At 42.4% G+C, this 20,588-nt stretch overlaps 2 non-coding genes across 2 annotated transcripts; both read right to left on the bottom strand.

The window, feature by feature from the left end:
- Positions 1–6,252: 6,252 nt before the first annotated feature.
- On the bottom strand, positions 6,253–6,370 carry LOC111919263 (U5 spliceosomal RNA). Its single transcript, XR_002859442.1, has one exon. It is a non-coding gene; the product is annotated as a U5 spliceosomal RNA (small nuclear RNA).
- Positions 6,371–6,649: 279 nt separating this feature from the next.
- Positions 6,650–6,721, bottom strand: TRNAE-UUC (transfer RNA glutamic acid (anticodon UUC)). Its single transcript has one exon. It is a non-coding gene; the product is annotated as a tRNA-Glu (tRNA).
- Positions 6,722–20,588: the final 13,867 nt, after the last annotated feature.

The following is a 20,588-nucleotide window of genomic DNA, read 5'->3' as shown; positions in this document are numbered from 1 at the left end:
TAAAACATTAAGCAAATAAATTTTTAAAAATTAATTAATAATAAAAACAACTATAAATAACATCAAATCATATATTATATTTAATTTTATTCATGTGTAACTCGCGGGTAGAAGTCATTCAAATGATTGAGATTATGAAGTTATAATAAATGTATATATTATCATATAATTCAAAATAATAAATATATTATATCAATTTAGTATATACAAATTATTATATCAAATTTAACAACAACGTTATTGTTATATTTAAAAAATCATATATTTGTAAAGACTTCAACTATATAGGTGTTTCTGCGCAACGCGCGGGCATTCGCCTAGTTCTTTAGTAAAAGGCGAAAGAATAGTTCGCTTTGTGCTCATCACATGGCTTGCATGATTTCATAACCTGTTGGAGGGCCTTATTTATACATGTATTTCTAAATCTACATTTTTTTTACCTTGCGATGTGGGAATGCCATTAACTCTACTTTATACACCCTTTTAAACTATAGTCTTTATAGTTTCACCATTAATTATACTAAAAAATGATTACAACCTCCTTTATATATATATATATATATATATATATATATATATATATATATATATATATATATATATATATATATATATATATATATGGTAGAAAAACTACTACTATAATTTTATTTGTTTCATTTAATTCATTATTTATCTGCCAAAATAGCCCAACGTGATACACCTTATGTTGCCAGGAAACTAATGTAAACATCTATAATTTGCTAACCGATTTTAGTAGGTAAGTAATAGCTTAAATGAAAAAAAAAATCATTTTATCAATAGTTTTTATACAAAAAAATTGTAATGACTTTTCAGATAAAAATACTAACAGTTGTTTTGAAAGTTTATGCACTTTTCAGATAAAAATACTAACAACTGTTTTGAAAGTTTATGCACTATTTAGATAAAAATACTAACTGTTGTTTTCACATAAAAAATCGTAATGACTTTTCAGATGAAAATACTAACAACTGTTTTGGAAGTTTATGCATTATGCCTTCTAGATCCTCCCATTCTCCAGAGTCTAGCTCCAGTTCCAGATTTTGTTTTTGAGGGCTAATTTCAACTTATTACAACTTGTATGATGATCGTTGTACTACAAATGATATGGTAGCCGCTTGATTTTGGCCTTTCAGGCGATTTAGTTCTTTTCTTTTTCTTTTTGTATAGCTTATTTTCGTTTGTAAATATGAATTCTTTTAATGCTTTTGGATATCTTTTTTACATTTGGAATTTGGGTTTGAATTATTATTACTTCTATCTCTTGATAAATACGAAAAAGTTCACTTGTGGGAATCGAAGCTAGTGTGATAATTGAAAGGGATACCTCACCAATATGGATTTGAATATATATTAACAAAATAAAGTTACTAGAGGAAGATATACAAAGAATAATTTCTAAGATAAATTAAGTCAACTATTTAATGTATCTGATTCTGTTGATTTATTACTAATATCCCCCGTAAGCGAGACAATGGTGGTCCAAGATGAAGCATAGCTCGAAAGAATTCAAACTGTGGATGTGAAAGACTTTTTGTGTAAATGTCAGCCACCTGAAGCTTGGTTCCTCAAATTTATTGTACAACACAAATAAAGTGATAATCAAGATCAATATGTTTTTCCCGTTTATGAGACACCAAATTTGTAACACCTCTTCCAGGTATTACTTAATTTATGTAAGATCTAGGGTTTTGGTGGTGGACTCGGCGAGTTGGGAGCCCAACTCATCGAGTAGAAGTCATCTCAGGGACGCGAGATTTACACCCTACTCAACGAGTTGGAAGTCCGACTCGGCGAGTAAGCGCTGTTAAGACAAAAACCTAATTTTAGGGTTTGCACCCTATATAATCTCCTAATGAGCTTTGAGTCTGACCTCCCATTAGCCTCTAAACACTAAGAACGTCAGTGCTAACCCTAATCCCCATTCTCTTCCATTTTGTGAGCTAGAGTAACCTGTGAAGCTTAAGAAGAAGGAGATAGTGAGGAGATCCAGCAAACCAATCACCCATCCCTGAGCTTAATCATCTTGTGAACTGTTGTATGTCTTCAAGACTCGATTTTTATCAAAGAATAAGGCTAGATCTTGAGTTTACTCTTTATTTCCTACCCTTCTTGTTGAATGCATGCATGAGATTCATAAAGTTTGCAACTTTATGAATCTTCAGAGCAAAATGGTCCCAAGGTGGGCTAGATCTGGCTTTTGGTCGAGTAAGGACACCATGCAAGGGTTTTAGGGCATATTTCCCTCTTTTTGGCTATTTTTCCATAAAGACATGTATTGGACATGCATGTCCATAAAGCTTCCATCTTTGGGACGTTTTGAGGACTAGGAACCTTTCTGGAAAAAAGGGATTTCAGATCCCTAAAGTTTTGGATCAAATGGAAAAGCTTTGGAGCTTTCCAACCTTTATGAAGGACCTTAGAGCGTTTGGAATGGTTCTAAAAGGTAAAGTTGGAAACTTTATCCTTATAGGTACCTTAGGGCTTCAAATATAAGCCTTGGAATCCCTGTATGATCGCGACAAGCAAACATGAAAGGGGACTCAGCGAGTTCCCCTATCAACTCGACGAGTCGGCCAAGGAGTTTATGACCAAGGGGTATTCGACTAGAAGGGGTTTGCGGTCAGGAGTTTGCGGCTGAGGGTTCACGGCCGAAAACATTATGGAACTCGACAAGTCATTCAAGTGACTTAGCGAGTTGACGAGTTATGCAAGGAACTCAATGAGTTGTTGGTTGTACTCGACGAGTTGAGGTCAGCATTGATTGTTGACCTTGAATTTGACCTTGACCAGGGTTGACTCTGAGGGTATTTATGGGTTGGTGTTAAGTTAATCACTTAATGATATAGGCAGTTGAGTAGAGGTAGCGTGGGACATATATGACTTCTGCTTACCAGTTCAGCATTCCAGAGGTGAGTCTTCTCACCATACCAATGGGTCTAAGGCACCAAGGCCGGCCCATTTTTATGATATGTGGTACACTAGCTGTAGTAGAGATATATGGTATGATAGTTAACTTTATGTTAAGTTGCATGCTAGTGATTTTGTGATATTTGTATGTAAGACCATGGGGGGAGCCCATGGCACTTGGATGTAAGACCATGTGGGGGAGCCCATGGTTGTCCAGTAGAGAAAGACCATGGGGGGAGCCCATGGCATCCTCATGCAAGGATATGTGGTAGAGATAGCTTTTTAGCTAATATGATATGTTATGTAGTCAAGATAGCTTTATAACTAATATGATATGTGATATGTGGATTGCATGTGGGGTATGCTCTTGGGGACTCACTAAGCATTAACTTACAATTTGTGGATTTGTTTCAGGTACATTTGAGCCCAAGGGCAAGGGCAAGGCTTGATGGCACGGCGTGCACTCTCCCACCGATGTTTTACGGGACACTCCGATGTTTTTGAATATAAAGTTGTAATGAATGTGGATTTGAAAACAATTATTTTGGAATTTCATGATTTATGGAAATTTGTTTGATTAATTAAACATGAAAAATTTCTTTGAAAAATTGGGTCGTTACAAAATTTTGACTTAGGAATTGAGCACTATGGTTGTCATATAATAGAGTTGGGCGATCTGGCGCTAAAGCATGAAGTTCGCGCAACAAGTGAGTGACCCAAAGGATTTCAGCAACGATGTTTGCCATTGCTCGATATTCCGACTCACAACTCGAACGAGCAAATGTAGGTTGCTTTTTAGCACTCCATGAAACTAGATTACCCCCAAGAAAAATGGAGTAACCAGATGTGGACCTCCGAGTTTCTGTACATCTAGCCCAATAAACATCCGAATAACCCAAAATAGATGTGTCATTAGGCTGTTTGAAAGTAAGCCCAAAAGAAATGGTACCTTTGATATAACGAATAATTCTCTTAACACCTTGAAAATGATATGTTGTAGGGTTTTGAAGAAATTGACTTACTTGATTAACTATATATGAAATATCAGACCGAGTAATGGTCAAGTACCGAAGCATGCCCACTAACGAGCAATACTCAGTTGGATTAGAATATGAGGTATCGGTGGACATGAATATCTCATGGCGGTTAGAAGTGTACCTACTGGTTTAGCATGGAGACAATTTTCTCTATCTAGAATGTCATGCGTCCATCATCCGTATATGAAACTTCAAGACTCAAGAAGTAGTTTAGGTCACTAAGATCCTTAATGGCAAATTCATGATGAAGTTTAGCAATAAACGAAGAGATAAATTTTTTGTTGTTGCCGGTTAAAATGAGATCATCAACATAAACAAGAAGATAAATAATGCACACTTCCCGTTTAAAAACAAAAGGCGAAGTGTATGACCGAGAACACCTGAAACCTTTTGCAATAAGAAATGAACTAAGAAGATGAAACCATGCTCGCGGAGCTTCTTTTAGGCCATATAATGTTTTCTTTAATTTGCAAACATGATTAGCAAAACGAGGGTCGACGAAATCAGATGGTTGTTCCCTAAATACAGTTTCATTCAAATAACTATTGAGAATTTTTTTTTACATTAAGTTGATGAAGACGCCATTTATTGATAATTGCAAGAGACAAAACAATACATGTCGTGGATGCCTTAACAACGAGACTAAATGTACGAGAATAATCAAGAACCGGAACTTGAGTAAATCCTTGAGCCACAAGTCATGCTTTGAGGCGTTCAATCGATCCATCTGAATGATACTTTGTGCGAAACACCCATTTGGAACTGACGACATTCAGTAGTAGGGCACTGTACTAAAACCCAAGTGTCATTTTGTTGAAGAGTTGTCATTTCTTCATGCATATCTAACATCCATTTTGGGTTTTTAGCAACGGATTTGTATCCTTTCGGATCCTTTTGAGCAAATAAAGCCGAGTAAAGAGCATGAGAAGATGTATGAGCTAAATCCAATTGGTGTCGAGGTTTGAAAATCCTAGCTTTTGATTGTGTATTCATGTGATGAGTTGAAAGAGATTGTTGGTTTGTATTCAACGGTGGTTGTGGTTGTGGTATTGGATATGAAGCGTTAGACGTATTGGTGGGCTCATCATCATGAAGTGGGCTAGAAGGAGACTGCATGTGGTCCATCATTGGACTGTGGTTAGGCTATTGGGTTTGAAAAAGAAGGCTGCTCCGGCACAAAACAAGAGGAACAAGGCCGCCCGGAGGGCATAACCGGCTCTATTGATACTTTTGCAACAATAGGTGAGGATGCCACACTAGAACTGTTATAAAAAAAACTTATATATATTAACAAAATAAAGTTATTACAGGAAGATAATTGAAAGGGATACCTCGCCAATATGGGAGGATTTGAATATATATTAACAAAATAAAGTTATTACATGAAGATATATAGAGAATAATTTACAAGATAAAATAAATCAACTATTTAATGTAACCGATTATGTTGATTTATTCCTGATACCCGAGTCTCCTAGGTGAAAATCAGATATCCTAACCGCTGGATGACAATGGATTTATGTTTTTGTGTTGGCATTTTATTACGGCTTTATGGGCTCAACCAACAAGACTGTGAAGTTGTTTGATTATCCAAAACTGACAACTGCTCTTCATACGTTTACCTGTTTAACATTTTTCTTACACCAACTAATCAATTGGCGTTGTCAGGTTAGATGGAGTCCCAAGAATAGACATTCTTAGCATCTTGTTGTTTGGTAGGAGACTCATGCATGTAATCTTAGCAGCTGTGCTCTTGAATTATCCATTTTTTTTAGTTTTTATTTAGGATTAAGGTCATAGAATGACAATACTTTCTCCATTTGTCCTACCTTGGTTATAAATTCCTTTTCATAGAATGACATGCATCGGGTGTGATAGATGTCAAATATACAAAAGATGCAAATGTTGGTTTTATCGATGTCAAACAAGTATCAATTGGTTAATTTGTAGTGTTAACCGTTTCCGAGAGTTCATATTTTCCCAATTATTAGATCTAAGCGAGGTTTCACAATCAAGCATTTAAAAAAAATCCAACATTTTACTACTAAACATCTGTATTTCACAATCAAGCATCAGAACAATAGCTTAAAAAGTTAACTTTTTATAGGCTTCTTAAAAAAGGACACCTCTCCAAACTCCAAAAATAGGCTAGGCCACTTTTGTTTTGAGTGGACTTAGCCAAAAATTTGAAACACAAATAGTTTCAAACTTTTTCATTGCAAAGTTAAATAGCTCTCAAAACTTTGAAATATAACTAATAAGTTAAAACTGTTAGTTGCTAGAAGCATCCCAACATAGGAACACCTCTCCAAAAATTTACATATGCCACTTGATGTAACAAACACACGGTATTCTTTAGTAAAAGGCGAAAGAATAATTCGCTATGTGCTTATTACATGGCTGCGTGATTATATTAGGCTGCTGTAGGGTCTTCTTTATAGAGCTTATTTAAATTGTATATTTCTATTCTAGTAGCAATGTGGGAATGGAATTTGACACTCTACATGCATACCCTAAATAAAACATTCCCCTCAAACTCCCGTTTTCAAATTAACGGAAGTAAAAATCGATGATGAATGTGTTTGTTTTATTGATGTTTTGGAATTTGGATACATTTGGAATTGGATTGTTAATACACGTACAAAAGAGTTTCCTGGAACAAGCAAAACAGCAACAAAAAATTCCATTGCCGGGAATCGAACCCGGGTCTCCTGGGTGAAAGCCAGATATCCTAACCGCTGGACGACAATGGATTGATGATTCGTTTAGCCATTTTAATATATAAATCTTGGTTATGGGGTCATCAGAAAAACTATACAGCCGTTTGATTAACGAAAACTGACAACTGCTGTTCATACGTTTGATCGTCACCATTAAGAGTTCTTGCATATGTTTTTCGAAATTACTTGTTTAGCTGTTTACTTCTTTTCTGATACCAACTAATCTATCGCTTTATAAGGAGGAGGTGTTACGGGTTGGATGGAGTCTGAAGAACAGACAGTTTAGCATCTTGTTGTTTGTGTTTGGCAAGAGACTCACGACATGGGATCCTAATTAGTAGGTATGATTTTCAAACATCCAATTTTTTTTTTAGTTTTTATACGATTAAGGTGGTAGAATATCATTTTTTCTTTTCATTTGTCGTACCTTGGTTGCCATTTTTATTTCCGTAGGTGGTAGGTCACATAAAGAAAACAAAATAAACAAGTTGGCAGAGTTTTCTTAATCTAGGATTTGTTACCAAGCCTTTTCATCTTGTAAATATATTAGTAATTTATATCGATAATTTTAGTTTCACCGGCCATTTAGTGGGTGTTTGAGAGAGTTTTTTTAAATAATTTATTAGCTTATTGACTTTTTATAAGTAAAAAAAATATTTGACAACAATAACTTTATACCAAAAAAAGGGCTTTTCAAAAAACCGCGAATTCTAGCAATAAGTGATAGACACCGATTAAGTGGGTGAAGCTCCAAGAACAAAAAACAGGGAAGAAGTAGGAACAGAGGAGAATTTTGGAACAATTTTCAGCATATCTTTTTAACCTTCACGTTACGAATTTATAAAAGGACTGAACTAACTAATTGCTAAATAAAAGGAAATGCATGTACTAAGTGTAAACGTGGATTCTACTTGAGGGGCACTAGCTCCTATTATTTGACCCTGAGGAAGGACTAAGTCCTCATAAAACCATGCAAATGCAAGACTCGTTCAACTACTTTCAGTTAAGGAGTCGGACCGGTATTTTCTTAGCTCTCTTGGGCCGTTCCTGTGGTCCTTGAGTTGGGCTCCTGTGAATTGGTGATGGTGAATCTGGTACTAGGCCTGTATCAACTTCCCCCTTGCTCCACAACGAGCTCGTCCTTGAGCTCTGGATGATTACAAAAATCTGGTAAAGGTGTAGGTGTCGGATTGCCAAATGCTTGTCGAAGGAGGGATACATGGAACACTGGGTGAATGCGAGACTCCGGAGGTAGATCAAGCTTATAGGCGACTGACCCAATTTTGGCAATGATTTTAAAGGGCCCATAGAAGCGTTTGCTCAATTTTTTGGACTGTCGGTTGTGCATCGAATGTTGGTGGTAATCTTTCAATCGGAGGTAGACTAAGTCGCGAACTGCAAATTGTTAATCCAAGCGGTGGTGATTGGCCAAATCAGCCATGTGCTGTTGAGCGCGTTGCAAATTATCCCGTAACAATGCCCGCAACCTTGTGTGTTCTGTTAGTGTCATGTCAATGGTGGTGGAAGTAGAGTTGCCTGGAGTATATCGGTTGAGATCGGGAATGGGTCGGCCATATAGAGCTTGGAAGGGTGTCATGTTAATGGCAAAATGGTGTGACGTGTTGTACCAATATTCTGCTAAGTACAATATTTTGCTCCAGGTGTGTGGTGCGTCACTTGCAAAGGCACAAAGATAACTTTGTAGACACCGATTGACCACTTCAGTCTGGCTGTCGGACTGAGGGTGGTAGGCAGTGGAGTACTTGAGGCATGTACCAAGTTATTTGAAAATTTCTTTCCAGAACCCGCTCAAAAAAGTGGGTCTCGGTCGGTGATGATGCTTTTGGGAAGCCCATGTAATTGATAAATCAACTGTAAGAAAATGGCAGCTAATGACACTGCTGTGAACTTGGTGGGCAAGGAAACAAAGTGAGCAAACTTGGAGAATCGGTCAACAATGACCCATATGATTGTCTTCCCCCCGGATGGTGGAAGGTGTGTGATAAAATCCATGGATATATCACTCCATACCTGTGTTGGAACGGGGATTGGTTGTAGTAACCCATAAGGCTTGTGGGTTGGGTATTTGGTCTCTTGACAAATCTTGCAATGGCAGATAAAAAGACGGACGTCTTCTTTGAGTTTAGGCCAATGGAACGTGGCAGAGAGACGACGAATGGTGGCTGCCACTCAGGTGTGTCCCCCAAGGTTTGTTGCATGGTATTCTTCTAACAGGAGGCGACAGATGGCTTGGCTGTCATGAATGAACAGTTTACCAACTTTGTAAAGCAATCCGTCACGGAGCTGGAAACTGTTGTTGCTAGTGTTTGCCAAGATTTTGGTTATGATTTGTTGGCCTGGATCAGAATGGTAGAATGTCCTGAGCTCCTATGACCATGCAAGGTTGGTGGAGGAGAGTCCAAGCAAGAGAGTATCATCAACACGACTTAAGGCATCAGCAACTTGGTTTTCTTTCCCCGGTTTATAGAAGATTTCGAAGTCAAACCCAATGAGTTTGGTTTCCCATTTATCTTGTTCTGGAATTTGAACCACCTGTGACAATAAATGCTTTCAACTTTTTTGATCAGCGAAGATGCGAAAAGGCCTACCCAATAAATATTGCCTCCATTTTTTTACTGCTTCGGTAATTGCAAATAACTCGCAAACGTAGGCCGAAGAAGCTTGCATGCGGGGGCACATCTTTTTTCTATAGAAAGCAATGGGTTTATCGTGTTGGGATAAGACAGCTCCAATTGCCACGTTGGATGCATTTGTGGTCACATCGAATGGCGTTGTGAAATAGGGAAGTGTGAGTGTGACTTGAAAGGACATGGCTATTTTGAGTGCCTCAAATGCCATTTGCGCAGTTGGAGACCACATAAACTGCTTAAGTTTGAGGATATCAGTGAGGTGTGATGCAATTTGTGCATAGTGGCGAACAAAACGACGGTTATAGCCGGTGAGGCCAAGGAACCCACGTAAGGCCGTGAAGGAGGTTGGTGGGGGCCAAGTGTGAATGGCCTAATGTTTTTCTGGATCTGCAGAGACACCTTGAAATGAGATAATATGGCCTAAGTAGTCAATAGTTGGAACCCCAGATCTGCACTTTGACTGTTTCGCATGAAACTGGTGGCGGGCAAGGGTGTCCAGAACATCTTGGAGGTGACTGTAATGTTGTTCTGGAGTTGTGCTATACACCAGAATGTCATAAAAGAACGAGTACGTATTGACGTAGGACGTGGTAAAAAAGGTCATTCATAGTGGCTTGGAAGGTGGATGGTGCATTAAAGAGCCCAAAGGGCATGACAAGAAATTCATAGTGACCATCGATCGTGCGAAAGGCAGTTTTATGTGTGTCGGTGGTGGCGACCCGGATTTGGTGGTACCCGGCGTGGAGATCGATCTTAGAGAAGATAGAAGTGCCATGAAGTTCATCAAGTAACTCATTGACTATTGGAATCGGGTACCTGTCTTTAATGGTGATGGCATTAAGAGACCTATAATCGACATAGAAGCGCCATGTTCCGTCTTTCTTTTTGACAAGAAGGACGGGGGAGGAGTAGGGACTCCGGCTTGGGGTGATGATACCATCTGTAAGTATCTCGTGAATTAAGGTAGTCATGACTTGTTTCTGGTAGTGAGGATAGCAATAGGGTTTGACATTGACAGGAGGAGAGTTTGGTAGGGTGGGAATATGGTGATCTTGGGATTGGAATGAGGGAAGGGTTTTGGGAGTGTCAAAGATGGAACGGTAAGTAAGAAGGAGTTGTTCAATTATGGCGTCTGGGTGAGTAAGAATTGATTTGTTTGGGGGAGAGTGTGGTTCAAAGTGAAAGTAAAGGGTATATAGGGAAGCTACACTAGTATTAGTGAGTAGGGTTTTGAGTTGAGGTGTGGAAACTGGGGCAGATAAGGATTCACCCCATAAGGTAACAGTCTTGGGGCCCACCTTGAAAGTGATTTGTCGGATGGCAAAATCTGCTAGAATTGGCCCAATGTGCTTAACCATGCAACACCTAATATGAGCTCGGCCCCTTCCACAAGAAGAATAAAAAACGGAATGGTGAAGATCGTGTGATCCAACGCAACAGCCAGGTTTGGGCAAATGCCATTGCATTTGATGTTGTCACCATTTCCAGCCATAACAGAGAATTCCGGGATTGGTTTGATATCAAGTTGAAGGAACGAAGTGATCCGGGGTTGAATAATGTTATGGGGCTGTCATAGTCAATTAATTTGGTGACTGGGTGGTTTTTGATGAATCCAGTGAGACGTAATGCTTGTGGGGAGGACAACCCAAAGAAGGCTGCGGTGGATAAGGAGAAGAATTGGTGATTCGAGTTGTTGTGGTTGACATCTGTGGAAGCGGTTGTGATATCGGTGGTTTCAATATTCGTCTCATCATTATCAACGACCAACATATTTTGGGGTTGGGTGCACTTGTTCCCTGGTGTATACTTTTCTGGACAGCGAAAACACAAGTCGTCTGCCCGTTGTTTTTGCAGTGCCTTTGGAGATAATCGAGTGATGGGCACTGACGGTTTGGAGATGGGTGGTAAGGGTAATATACCAGTGGATGTGGGTTTAGGGGTTGAAGGTGTGGCGAGTGTAGCAGATGAAGATGGTGTGGTGTAGGGACGTGAATATGGTGGGCGAGTTCGACCCATGGACAATTTGTCCTCCACCAATTTGGCCAAACCATAAGCTTGGTGGAGGGAAGTGGGGTGAAGTATGGCCAATTTAGTCTGAATATCGGTACGTAAGTCAGACAGGAAGCAATTTAGGAGCGAGTTGTCAGGCAGTCATTGGACTTGGTTGCTTATCTTTTCAAATTCAGCTTGATAAGCGAGTACAGTGGAGGTTTGGCAGAGGTTAAAGAGAGCAGCTGCGTGGTTTTCATAGGAGGACGGGCCGAAGCGGAGTTCCAAAGCACGGGAAAATTCTGGCCAGGTGCCGAGCATGTGGTTAGTTTCCAAGTGTTTGTACCAAGAAAGGGCATCACCGGTGAAGTAGAAGACGGACAGTGGAACACGTTGGGTGAGAGGTATGGTATAATACTCGAAATAGTTATTATCTTGAAAGAGCCAATCGAGAGGGTTAGAACCATCAAAATTGGAAAGGTTGATCTTGAGTGGTCGGGGTTGGTTGTGGTGGTGGGGTGGCGGTGGGGGTGGTGGTGGTGGTGGTCATTGATTGATGTGATTGGTGGCAAGAATGGTTATGAGGTTGTTGATAGCTTCCGTTTGGTTGGTCATGTTGGTGGTTTGCATGGTAAGTTGGTTTGCAATGGTGTCAAGGCGTGTGGTTGTGGCAGTGGATAAGTGAATCGGAGCTTGTAGTTGATCGTGTATTTTTGGTGGGTCACGCACTTGGGCTTCGTTTTTGGGAGGCATGAGAATGGAATGAAAGCACCAATGATAGACACCCATTGAGTGGGTGAAGCTCCGAGAACAGAAAACAGGGAAAAAGTAGGAACAGAGGAGAATTTTGGAACAATTTTCTGCATATCTTTTTAACCTTCATGTTACAAATTTATAAAAGGATTGAATGATCTAATTTCTAAATAAAAGGAAATGGATGTACTAAGTGTAAACGTGGATTCTACTTGAGGGGCACTAGCTCCCATTATTTGACCCTGAGGAAGGACTAAGTCCTCCTAAAACCATGCAGATGCAAGACTCGTTCAGCTACTTTCAGTCAAGGAGTCGGGCCGGTATTTTCTTAGCTCTCTTGGGCCGTTCCTGTGGTCCTTGAGTTGGGCTACTGTGAATTGGTGATGGTGAATCTGGTAACAAGCCTATATCAATAACCATTTTTAGAAGCAATCCCATACACGCTCTTAAAACGATTGGATTAAACAGGAGGACCCAGTAAGGTTTAAATGATGATTAAAAGTTATTTTTATTGCATCAACCAACTAATCATGTAGGATTCATGGATGTATTGATCTTAGGGATCCAATATACCAAAGACAAAGTGTGTGTGTGTGTGTATATATATATATATATATATATATATATATATATATAGAAAAGTTCAATAGAGAACCATAATTATTGGTTCTCCAAGGAACCTATTTTTTTTTTATTTTTTAGTTTTAAGTTCTAGAGCTTATTCTTTATCGAAAAAAAAAACTAAAAAGATCTAAATTCATAACATAACATTGTGAATGTTAAATATATTTTTCGGGACTACACAAGGTCATAACTTCATTACCTGAATGTAAAACAAATGCAAGCTAACTCCTGGATCTTCCTTCTCTTCTATGGACCTTCTTTCCTTCTCAAAGCTTCCAAACTATCACAAGCACACTCAAACTCAACAATGGGGATAGGTTTTACAGGGGAAATGTTCTGAGAGTGATATAGGTGAGTTTGGGGGCATATAAGTGTGTTTAAATAGGGTGCAAACTCTTAAAATTAGGGCTTCATTCAGACAGGCGGACTCGCCAAGTCCAGCGTATGGACTCATCGAGTCGCTAGCTCAAAACGCGTGATCGTCCCGTCTCTACTCAACGAGTCGGGCTACACACTCGTCGAGCACCCCTTTAGAAATGAAAACACTTATTTAAATCTCATACCGGAAATGGGGCGTTACAACTCTCCCCCACTTATCTTAGACTTCATCCTCGAAGTCTGCTGCTGCTATTGCATCTGAAAATAACTTTGGGTAATGCTCCCTCATCTCCCCCCCGGACTCCTACATCCACTCTGAACCCTTTCGGTGCTGCCACTGCACCTTCACTAACTGAACCACCTTGTTCCTCAAGGTCTTCGTCTTCCAATCTAAGATCGCAATTGGTCTCTCGATATAATTCAGGCTGCTATCAACCTGAATATCCTCCAAGGGTACAACTGTTGACTCGTCCACCATACACTTTCGCAACTGAGAAACATGTAAAGTGTTGTGGATCTGGCTACGTTCTGCCGGAAGATCCAACCGATAAGCAACCCGACCCACCCGGGCCAGAACACTAAAAGGACCAATGAACCTGGGACCCAGATTGTCCCTCTTCCGAAACCTGATAACACCTTTCCAAGGTGATACCTTCAGGAAGACCATATCTCCCACCTGAAATTCCAAGTCTGAACGCCTCCCGTCGGCGTAATTCTTCTGTCTACTCTGCGCAGTCTGCAGTCTGCTACGAACCTGTTGGATGAACTCTGTGGTCTTGAGCACCACCTCGGTGCTCCTAATGACTCGTTGACCGACCTCGCCCCAACAAACCGGGGTCCTGCACCTCCTCCCGTAGAGCATCTCGAAAGGAAGGCGGTCTATGCTAGTGTGGTAACTGTTGTTATACGAAAATTCCGCTAGTGGAAGATACGTATCCCAACTATCACCAAAGTCTAGAACACATGCTCGGAGCATGTCCTCGAGAGTCTGAATCGTCCTCTCGCTCTGCCCGTCCGTCTGAGGGTGGAAGGCGGTGCTAAAATGAAGATGAGTCCCCATCTCGTCATGAAACCGCTTCCAAAATCTGGAAGTAAAACGGACATCTCGGTCTGACACTACCGACACAGGCACTCCGTGTCGTGCTACTACCTCGCGTACAAAGATGTCGGCTAGCTTCTCAGCCGATATGCTCTCTTGGATCGGTATAAAATGTGCGCTCTTGGTCAGCCGATCCACTATGACCCAAATCGAATCCACTCCCCATGTGGTCTTAGGAAGCTTAGTGACAAAATCCATGGTAGTGTCCTCCCATTTCCATACGGGAATGTGTAACGGATACATATTGTCGTGGGGTCTCTAGTGCTCTACCTTGACCTTCCTGCAGGTCAGGCATCTCTCCACATAACATGCGACATCCCGCTTCATGCAGGGCCACCAATAGTCGGGTCGAAGATCTCTGTATGTCTTTGTCGCCGCTGGGTGAATGGAAAATCGAGACTTATGAGCCTCGTCCATCAACACCTGCCGTACTCCGCCCCAGTACGGTACCCAAACCCTCCCATGACGGGTCAACAATCCCCGACTGTCATAGTCAAAGGAAGCTACTCGGCCCACGATCCTCTCACATTTTCTGCCTCTCCTCCTTGAGGCCCTCGACCTGTGCCTCCCTGATCTGCTCCAACAATGGAGTAATCACTGTCATCCGTAGGCATATATCCCTGATCGAGGCCGCTGCTGCCTTGCGGCTTAGGGCATCAGCTACTACGTTGGCCTTCCCCGAGTGATAAAGGATCTCACAGTCGTAATCCTTCACCACATCTAACCACTGATGCTGCCTCATGTTAAGATTCGGTTGGTGCATGAGGTACCTCAGAATCTTGTGATCCGTGTAAATGGTATAACGGACCCCATATAGGTAGTGTCTCCAAATCTTGAGGGTGAACACCATTTCCCCCAACTCCAAATCATGCATCGGATAGTTAGCCTCGTGAGGCTTCAATTGTCTAGAGTTGTAAGCTATTACATGCCCCCGCTGCATCAACACTGCTCCCAAAAATGTGATCGAGGAATCACAGTAAACTACAAAATCATCCACTCCCTCTGGTAGGGTCAGAATCGATGCCTCGCACAATCGCTGTCGGATAGTCTCGAAAGTCACCTGCTGCTCAAGCCCCTAACGAAACACCACCGACTTCTTGGTTAGTCGGGTGAGTGGAACTGCTATCTTGGAGAAATCCTGAATGAATCTCTTGTAGTACCCTGCCAAACCTAGGAAGCTCCGAATCTCTGATGGAGACTTTGGAACCTCCCACTGCATCACGGCCTCTATCTTGGCCAGATCGACCAATATACCCTTCTGGTTGACGAGGTGCCCAAGGAACTGCACCTCGCGCAACCAGAACTCGCACTTGGAGAACTTCACGAAAAGTCTCTCCCTCTTCAAGACTTCTAGCACCTCCCTCAGGTGCTGCTCGTGCTGATCCTGAGTCTTGGGATAAACCAAGATGTCATCGATGAATACAATCACAGACCAATTCAACGTCGGCCTGCACATGTGGTTCATGAGGTCCATGAACGCGGCTGGAGCGTTGGTGATCCGAAACGGCATCACCACAAACTCATAATGACCATAAAGGGTCCTAAAAGCTGTCTTCTGAACATCCTCACCCTTGACCCGCATCTGATGATAACCAGAGCGCAGATCAATCTTGGAAAACCAAGATGCTCCCTGAAGCTGATCGAACAAGTCATCTATCCCCGGGAGTGGGTAACGGTTCTTCATTGTTACCTTGTTCAACTCCCAGTAGTCTATGCACATACGGTGCGACCCATACTTCTTCTTCACAAACAACATCGGGGCTCCCCATGGCGAACTACTCGGTATGATGAAACCCTTGTCTAGCAGCTCCTACAGCTGCATAGACAACTCCTGCATCTTTGGAGGAGCCAACCGATATGGTGCCTTGCTATCGGAGCCGCACCAGGAACCAGGTCAATCCTGAACTTAACCTGTCTCTCCGGAGGTATCCCAGGAAATTCCTTTGGGAATACATTCGGGTACTCCCGCACCACTGCTACATCATCTACTGTCATCATACCCTTATCCCGGGTATCCATCGCAGGTGTGACATAACCTGTGCAACCCTGCTGGAAGAAGCGCCTTGCTCTCGCTACAGAACAAAGAATCGGTCCGTGCTGTGGCCTCTCACCCTGAGTCACTAATTCTCCACCGCTGGGAGTGCGAACCCTCACTAGCTGCAACTCACAATCAATCACCGCCCCATTGGGCCTCAAGCAATCCATGCCTACTATGACCTTGTTCCCTCGCAAAGGAATAGGGACTAGGTCCACTGAAAACTGCTCATTGAATAACCACAGCGAGCATGCCCTATGCACCCTCACGACCTTGACGGTCCTATCATCGGCTATCTCCACCTCGAGTGGACAATCCAGCTCCCCTGCAGCTCTGCTAAACCTCTTTCTAAGCGCAAGAGAGACAAACGAGCGGGTAGCCCCCGAATCAAATAACATTGTAGCTGAAATGTCGTTCACTAAGAACGACCCTATACGCAAACATATATCATTAGAAACAATCAATAATAAATGCAGAGATAAAAGGAAAATACATACCCATCACCACGTCAGGAGTCGCTCACGCCTCCTGTGTTGTCATCTGAAAAGCTCTACTCTTTGCCACTGGCGCCTCGGCCCGGCCCTGACGACCGTCCGTAATCCTCAATGTAGCAGGGGCAGGTGCCGACACCTTCCCTGCTGCTGCTAAGCTCCAGCACTGGGACTTGTTATGTCCCCTCTAATTGCAACGAAAGCAAATCAGATCTGATGTTGCGGTGGCGGTGGTAGAAACTATACAATCTCTGCTCATATGCCTAGTCCGACAACACTTGTAGCATCCGGAACTCCCTACCTTCCACGCCCCATCATGCAATCTCCCACACTTGCCACACCGATTGTGGCTCTGCTGACCTCTGGACCTATGATCCGAAACCTTGGGCTTCTTGCCCGAACTCCCTGTACCCGAAGCCACCTCCGACTTTCTCTTCTTCTCCATCTCAAGATCAATCTCTCTCTCTCTCTCTCTCTCTCTCTCTCTCTCGCCCTCGCAATCATATCATCTAACGTCTTACAGTTGGATCGGCTCACAAACTAGCGGATATCACTCCATCACATCTCATGATAACGGGCCTTCTTCATTTCCTCGTCAACTGCATACTGAGGAACAAGAAGAGCCCTCTCCCTGAATTTGGCGGTAATCTCCGCCACTGTCTCTGTAGTCTGAGTAAGGTCCTGAAACTCTCTGGCTAATTGCTGCACCTCAATAACCGGTGCAAACTCGGCTCTGAACCTGGTGGTAAAATCGGCCCATGTCATAGTATCAAGTGCTGTGTCATCCCCGATACCATGCCCAACCTCCTCCCACCAGTCCCGTTCCCTGTCCTTCAGAAGACAGGATGCTAATCTAACCTTGTCCCCCTCGGGACATTTGCTAATGCGGAACGTGTTAGCAACATCTGCCAACCACCTAGTACTCGCAATGGGGTCTCGATCCCTATGGTAGTCTGGAGCTCCCCAAGCCCGAAACTCCCCGAAGGTAAGTGTGCGCGACCCCATCATGGCTGCCATCTCGTCACAAAATGTGCTCAACTTCTCATCCAACAACTCCAAGATACCCTCCTTGATCGAACCGAAGATCATAGGAGTCTGCTCAAGTATGATACGGGTAACCTCTGAAGTGAAAAACTCCCTAGTCTGCTCATCCAACTGCTCGGCCCCCAAGCCTGATCCTGATCTGTCCCCAGCACCTGAGCTGCCAACTACTGGCCTAGGGTGTAAAACCACCATTCTGAAAAACACCTACTGATAAACATCTGAAACACCGATATATCTCGAGGGATCGCTACTACTACAGGTTTGCTGGTCTCGCCTCGGCCTTCCCTGACTCAAGTACAGATCCTCTGCTTCCAGTAGTATGGGCCTCTACTACCTTCCACATGTATCTGTACCCTCCTCAAGATCCTCTTCGTCTCCACCAAGTCACTATTACTGCTACTGATCTCTGCTACTCTCATCCTAGGCTTGACCTAGGGGAAATATCTGACTCAACATAGACCAGTCCTCAGCTGCTAAAGGCCTCCTTGTAATGCCAATTAGTCATCACCTGAATACCATCACATGTGACGAGGTTCGGATAATCCTTCGAGTAAAAGACTCGTCTCTACAATGGTTGGACTCAAACAAGAGCTGCGCAGTATAGCCAAATCCAACACTCTGAGATTATTCAACCCTGGTCACATGCGACGTGACATATTCACCTAATGGCTAACTCCCATTACTCAGAGTCCCACAAAGCAAAAAGCAAACAACATTCGGACACAGGAAACTACTTAAGCAATTCTATCCTCATAACGAGAAACTGTACTAGCATACAATGCTAAACTCATACTATCAGGCATAACCTAAACAGGCTATCCTACTGCTGTCTACTCAATACTAGCATGCAATTCCCTTAAAGTTGAAACACATATAGCAGGCACATAAGGCATCTTCCTAGATCCTTAGTCCTATTCTAACATGATGTTCTACTGAAACTGAAACAGGTATTCTTAATATAAACTTGTATGGGTAATTTGGGATTACTTACTTGAGCTCGGCTGATCGCATGCACCACACCCTTTTTCTCGTTTTCAAAACTCTTTTCTTTTTAACTCTCTTTCTCAAAAATTCTTTTGAAAACATTTTTCTTTCGAAAATATTTTTACTATTTCCTTAGTTTGAGTTCAGTCACACCCGTAAGTGCGCCCGAATCCCTCAAACCAAGGCTCTGATACCAACTTGTAACGACCCAAAATACGACCCAAATTTTTTTGTTAAAATAATACTGAATTTAGCAACCATCATAATATGTCATGAAATCGTCCGTCATAAATACCAAAAAGTTATAGTAGATGTGTCATGACAAAAGAACTGTATCAACATAACATGGTATCTAAAATAAACTCCCAGGACAAAAGCTGAAACTGTGGCGTGTGTAGTGCGATCATCCCGAGCTCTTCCCTTTGCTTGCGGAAGTACCTGAAACCAAAACTGAAACTGTAAGCACAATGCTTAGTGAGCTCCCCCAAACTACCACATACCATACAATAACATATAAACACATATTGGGCCTTTCCCACTGCATCGGACCGAGATCCGGACTAACTGGGGCCTTGCCCCCTGTATTGGACCGAAGTTCGGAAACTGCATCGGACCGAAGTCCAGACTAACTGGGGCCTTGCCGCCGGCATCAGACCAATGTCCGGAAACTGCATCGGATAGAAGTCCGGACTAATTGGGGCCTTGCCCCTACATCGAACCAAAGTCCGACTAACTGCATCGGACCGAAGTCCGGACTAACCGGGGCCTCGCCCACTACATCGAACCGAATTCCGGAAACTGACTGAGCATAACATATCAACTAGCATAAGCACATATACTGCATACTGCATCGGACCGAAGTCCAGAACACATAGCACAAAGACATGCTTGAATCACAAAGACATTAAGCACACTAAACTACTGCATCGGACCGAAGTCCGGATCTACTGCTAACTAGACGGGTAGGCATTGTGGCCGTAGACCCGTTCCTACTGGTAGGAAACTCAACTCGTAATGCTGGTTGCTGAGATGCTAACTCTAAAAGTGGCTGGCTGCTGCTCCGAAAGTGCCTGGCTACAAATCCCAAAAACACTAGATTAGTTACTTGAAAATACCCTCAGGGTAAGATGACTATTTTACCCCTGGTCAAAGTCAACTTCTAGTTGACCGGACTCGTCGAGTCAGGGCGCAGACTCGTCGAGTCCCTTCTTTACTAACACCAACTTTAACTCAGCGAGTCCCTTTCCCACTCACTGACTCACCCTGAACTCACAAGACGAAGAAAAACGGGGACTCGCGAATCGACTCGTCGAGTCCGAAGAACAACTCGCCGAGTCCTGTCGTGCAGATTCCATACAGTTGAATTCTAAACCATTCCAGAGCATCTAACTTGTAGATCTGAGCCCCTAGAACCATCTGAACACGTAAAGTTGCTAACTTAACATGTAACTAAGAAGGAATGAAGCTATTTCACTCAAACACTACTTTTCTCGGGGAAACTCATCTGACTCGGCGAGTTGTATGAACAACTCGTTGAGTCTAAGGCAATCTTCATCGGACTCACCGAGTTGCTCATCCAACTCGTCGAGTCCACGAATATCTTCATATGACTCGCTGAGTCAAGCTTTTGACTCGTCGAGTCCATTTAGTCCCTTTTCCATACAGACCTGATTTGAGCCATGCAGCGGCTCCAAATCATAGATCCAAGCTTCTAGGGCATGCTTATTGATGTGTGTAAAACCAACTAGTTTTAATCCTACTAACTTAGACACAAAATAAACACACGAAAGGCAGTGTACCTATCGATTAGTAATATAGTTCAAGCAAGTAGGGTATCGAACACAGGGAACGG

The sequence above is a fragment of the Lactuca sativa genome, chromosome 9, assembly GCF_002870075.4.
Source record: "Lactuca sativa cultivar Salinas chromosome 9, Lsat_Salinas_v11, whole genome shotgun sequence".
NCBI classification, from domain to species: Eukaryota; Viridiplantae; Streptophyta; class Magnoliopsida; order Asterales; family Asteraceae; genus Lactuca; species Lactuca sativa.
This window is presented reverse-complemented; position numbering and strand designations above follow the sequence as displayed.